Raw genomic sequence first — 5,848 nt, 5'->3', positions numbered from 1 at the left:
CTTTTCTTACCTTTTCACTAGCTTCAATGGCATCTTCAAGATCTGAAACTCTATCTTCACATTCACTCAAATGGTTTTGGAAGCTTGTAATTGATTTTAAGTTCCTCTATATCTTTTTGCCTCTGTTTCATGTGCTCTATTTCTTTCCTGTATTGCTCAATCAAGGAATCTGTTATTTTTCTAATCTCTTCTATTTTTTTATCAGAGTCTTCTTGAGAAGCAGTTATTAATTCTTTTACTACAGAGACTATTTCTGATCTGATTTCCTCTATATATTTCTGCATTTGATTCTGTACTTCAGACGTTTTTAATTAAGAGATTTCTTTTTTCATTTCAGAGGGTTTTTCTGATCTGAGTTCCTGTATACGTTTCTACAGTTTTTTCTTTTCTTCATAAGCTGTTGATTCAGACATTTCATCTGTGTAAGTCCCAATTTCTTATGTGCTGGTGTCCTCTGCACTTGTTCTGTGTTGACTCAGGGCCTGAGATTGCATTTTACTTCTTCTCTTTGTCATTTTTTATAGCACTGTCCTCTGACCTTTTGTGTAGGACTTTGATGCACTTATAACCTTGGCACCTACTGAAATTCTGATGCAGGTCTATTAAGTTTGAGTTCATCATGTTGTGCCTGCCTTGGGTCTAGCTGTTGTGCTCAGCTCCTTCTTTCTCCAACCCTTGGAAATGAACCTGTTGTGCTCCTCTAGCAAGATGTTTTACTCCTGGATTAGTTGGGTGTTTCTGGCCCCTAGCCTCTCTGCAGGGACTTCAGCTGTAGAGTTTCACCCCAGACTTGTATGCCAGGCCTGGTCTGGTTCAGGAGGCATGCACAGAATTTCTCCCACACACTACCTGGGCCTGAGCTTGGGCTGGGTATGAGGAGACTCGAGAGAGCGGCAGTTCTCACTCACTGGTCACACTTGCAGTGGACTTCTAGAAGGGTGGAGGGGTCCCAAGAGTGCAGCAGAGTGTCTCATTCATGTAGCATGACAGGGCGTGGTTCAGTGAGATCCAGCAGGTGCAGAGGATCCAGAAGCTGTCCCACACACTTGCCAAGCCTGGACTTGGACTGGGTCTAGGGGGTCCGGAGAGCGTGGCAGAAGTTCTCACTTACTCAGTGGGCTTGGGGGCAGCTTCAAGGAGTGGAGGAGTCTGAGAGCAGCAAAGGCTCTCACTCATGTGGTGTGCCTGGGCTTAGTCTGGAGAGGTCCCGCGGTGCTTGATCTACTTTTTTGTTATGATAGTCAATGCTCTTAACTTGCCAGTTTTTGTGGAAAAAAATCCCTCCATTTTGCAGAATGCTTTTTATATAATATTTTACCATCTATAACTTGATAATATATTGTATGTTCAAACATTCTGAGAACAAAGATCTCACTTTTCTTCTTTTATCTATGCATTGTTTCAGACTAAGGGTCTGAAGTAGATGAAGTAGATGAACTTTTTTTCTTTTCCTCTTCTTGGATGTCTTTCTTTGGATAGGCCCTATTACTTTTGATATTCTGATTTCTTTGATAGTGGAGATAAGTGGTTATTTTAGTTGATTATTGTTCCTTTCTTGGTAAGAGTTATATTTTTCATAAAATTTAGTTTTATCATAGTGAAAGCCCAGTCATTTGGCCAATGCCAAGGTGTGGTGTTTGCTGAAATTTCTCATTTATGCCATTCATGAAGATATTTGCTTAGTCATTGGTCCTCAACCTTGATTTTCTTTTCTTTTCTTTTCTTTTCTTTCTTTCTTTCTTTCTTTCTTTCTTTCTTTCTTTCTTTCTTTCTTTCTAAAATGTATCTGTTACAGTGTCCACAGGGTCTCACTACACAGATTGACTTATAGCAATCCTCCTGTGTTAAGCCTAGCAAGTGCTGGAATTGCAGGCCTGCACCACCACTCCATCTCAGTGGCCATCTCAGCATGCCCCAGGGGTGGTGTCAGTACAGCACACTTGGAATCTAACCCCAGTCCCTGCATCTGCCTAAGTAGGCACTTTAATCTGCTGATCTTTCTAGCCAGCCTTTCAACCATGATTTTCAATTGTGCATTCCAAAATTCTTATTAACACATACTAAATAATGTTTAAATAGATTCATTTTGCTTCAGATTTTGCCTAGAGAATTTTACTAATATTAAGCAATACTTAACAACATCAAACAATAAGTTTATCCTGAGTCTTATAGTTTGAGAAATTGGGAGAAAATAGAGTGCTTCATGAAATAATTTTGTTTGTTGGAAAATAATTTTGGTGCTTATGTTAATTTATATTTGCACAATATTTACTTTAGTATTGTCTCGTGATTTTTCTATTTGGAATAAGTTTACTAATTAAAGTGAGTAATTTACCTTGAAAAATGCATGCTTATTTCATTCCTACTGAATGACTATGCCTTGATTGATTTTACTAAATGTCACTATGGTTTTAGATTGGTTTTATTCAAGAAAAAAATGAATCTGTGACTTATAGTTTGTGAATGTTTGACTTCATTCCAAGTCAGCCTGCAGGAAACAATTTGAAACTTTATACTTTACCCAGACAGGACTTGAAGTCTGTGAAAGAAATTGAAATGCCCACTGTCAGCTCTTGATAGGCTGCTGGCCCTCACTAGAGATTTGAAGTAAAACAAACATAAACTTGGTGGAGAAAGATGTTTGAAGAAAGAAAAAGCAATATAACTTTTAAAAAGAGAAGGAGTACAATAGTGGAAACACAAGTTTTGAAAGCTAAACTTTTTTCTGAGTCTTGTCAATAACCAGATAGGAGACAGATGTACAAAATCAAATGTTTGAGTAGGCATCTTAGTTTAGAAAAATATTCAGAATCTTCCAGATTAAGAAATTTAAATTTAAAGTGCTTAAGTTTTGGACACAGAGTTCAAGTGGCTCAGATTCAATAAGTCATCTTATGTGTCTTACCTGTTTGCATGAAACCACTGAGTAGCTAATCACCAAGGGAGAGCCCCTGAGTTTGCATTTAGTCCACTATTCAGAGATATCTTATATAGGAACCAGTGAGCTGGTACCCACCTGATAATGTATATAACATGCACCTGCTTCTGACATCCTTGAATTATTCCAAGGGGATTTTTCTGTACACCACATTTCTTAATGGAACAATGACATAAACCAAAGTGTTGTGGGTTTTAAGGTAATTTTATGGCCTTCAGTAAAAGAACTAGATGCAACTAAAACCCAGTAACAAAATAGTAATTGCATTTCAAATGGAACATTCCACACAGCTGCTTTCTGGTAACTTTTGGTCCAAAATCCCGCAGGTAACCACTAGGAGGGAGTAAGAGGCTGTGTTAGAATTGTCTGTGCACACAGGTTGGAACCTTGCTGAAGAAACTTTCAAAGTGATTTAAACTTGATGCTTCTGAGGCTCCAACTTTGTAAAATCATAGTATATTTCTTTATTAGACTCTTATTAACATGTATTAGTTGTACATATTTAATGAGATTCCGGCATGCTTCTATTACGCTTCTGGTATGCACTAATCAAATCCAGTCACACTCAGACTTTCCCAATCTCTCATAATCATCATTCTCCTTTCAGGTAAACATTTCTCATTCTCAAAATGATGGTATTGACATGTGTGGGAAAGCTTCTGCTGTGCTGTGTGCTGCATACAGGGCCCAGGCCCAGCATGTGTGTGGGAGAACTTCCAATCTGCTGTGCCCACCGGACCCCTCCAGAATCAGAACAGGCCCAGTATACAGGCCTGGTGTGAAACTCTCCAGGTGAAGTACCTACAGAGAGGCTAGAGGCCAGAACCACCCTGCTAATCCAGGAGCAGGACACCTTAAGAGAGGGGCACAGAGGTTCACTTCCATGGGTCGCAAAAGAAAGAAGCTGAGCACAGCAGCCAGACCCAAGCCAGACACAACTGGATGAATTGAAACTTCGTAGATCTGCACCTTGTAAGCTGAGATACTTTGCTTGTCCCAGATCAATGAGACCATCCTTCCTCTTTTTCTCTTAACTGAGAGGGTGCAAAAATTAACTAGGGTGAACTAGTCTGCCTGGAAGACCACAGGAACATCAAGGGGAAGTGATCAGACAGAACTTATTGGAACTAACTTAAATACAAATTCCCAATTTAATATTGGCTTAGCTATACAGACATAATGCTTGCTCTTAATGTCTAAATTACAAACCCATTAGTTATAAAAGTTCGTCAACTGCTAAATATCACTACCCATTATTAGTGTTCCTAATTGTAGTTCTGTAAATACAAAACTGTAACTGCCTTAACCATATACTCTCTCTTGGCTAAGAATTGTGGTAGCTATTAAGGTCATAACTGCATCAAATCTGTACAGTGAAGTCAGATGACAGTGCTATACAAAATGACAAAGAGAAGGAGTAAAATGTGACCTCAGACTCTAAGCCCACCAAGAACAAAGGCAGGAGACACTAGCACATAAGAAATTGGAAATCACATGGTTAAAATGTCTGAAATAATAGAATCTGAAGAAAAGAAACAACTGCAAAAAGATATAGAGGAACTCAGATAAGAAATAACCCCTGAAATAAAAAAGGAAATGTCTGAATTAATAGCGTATCAAGTAAAAAAACAACTGCAGAAAGGTATAGAGGAAATCAGATCACAAATAATCACTCAAGTAAAAAAATAAGATAACTATAATGAAAGAATTAAAAACTGTTTCTAAAGAAGACACTGATAAAAAAAAAGAAAGAAGATGATGGAATCCTTGAATGAGCTATGTAGGAAAGAAGTAGATCTCATGAACCAGAGTCAAAGAGATATAGAGCAACTTACAATCTCAAGCACAAGCTGGCAAAACTGTTTGAATGAAAGTGAAGATAGAGTTTCACTTCTTGAAGACTCCATTGCAGCTAGTGAAAAGGTAAGAAAAGAGGACTTGAAAACAACTAGGATGCAGGGAAAAAATAATTCAACCCCTGCAAGATGATGCAAAGACAAACAACGTGAGACTAATAGATATCAATGAGAAAGAAGGAGTCAATACAAATGATATAACAGGAATATGGACAGAAGCAATAACAGAAAACTTTCCAAATATGGGGAAACATTCAAATAAACAAAGCATATGGAACTGCAAATAACATCAATCCAATTAAAAACACACCAAGATATGTAATAGTCAAGGTCCCAGAAATGCAGCACAAAAAGAATATATTAAAAGCCACTAGAGAAATGAAACAGATCCCCTTTAAAGGAAAACCCATCAGAATAATGGCAGAATTCTCTTCACAAACCATGAAGCCAAGAAGAACATGGATCAGAGTTCTTCAAGTCCTCTATGAAATCAAATTCCAGCCCAGACTACTATACACTGCAAAACTCTCTGTAGAGTTTGATGGAAAAGTGAAACACTTTATGACAAAGGACAACTAAAGAATTCCATAGGTGGGCCCTCCCACCGCTATTGTGCAGAGGAACATGTAGCAGCCTCTTCTCCGAACTACCCCTTTGCCTCCAGACTTCACTGGAGCCAGCAGCCACCAACCAAGGGCCTGGGGCCACGGACTCAACCGACGATCATGGGCTCGGTGTCCAACCAGCAGTTTGCAGGTGGCTGCACCAAGGCAGCGGAGAAGGCGCCCGAGAAGGCGCCAGCAGATGCAGCCCAGGCGGCGGACGAGCCGCAGCTGCTGCACGGTGCTGGCATCTGTAAGTGGTTCAACGTGCGCATAGGGTTAGGCTTCCTGTCCATGACTGCCCGCGCAGGGGTCGCGCTCGATCCCCCGGTGGATGTCTTTGTGCACCAGAGTAAGCTGCACATGGAGGGATTTTGGAGCCTGAAGGAGGGTGAGGCTGTGGAGTTCACCTTTAAAAAGTCTGCCAAGGGCTTAGAATCCATCCAAGTCAC

General features: G+C 39.8%; 1 pseudogene; it reads left to right on the top strand.

The window, feature by feature from the left end:
- Positions 1 to 5,519: 5,519 nt before the first annotated feature.
- Positions 5,520 to 5,848, top strand: part of LOC101569608 — a 1,343-nt pseudogene continuing 1,014 nt past the window's right edge.

The sequence above is a fragment of the Octodon degus genome, unplaced genomic scaffold, assembly GCF_000260255.1.
Source record: "Octodon degus isolate 3935 unplaced genomic scaffold, OctDeg1.0 scaffold00346, whole genome shotgun sequence".
NCBI lineage: Eukaryota > Metazoa > Chordata > Mammalia > Rodentia > Octodontidae > Octodon > Octodon degus.
The sequence above is the reverse complement of the archived record's forward strand: the minus strand, read 5'-3'. Positions and strand labels throughout refer to the sequence as shown.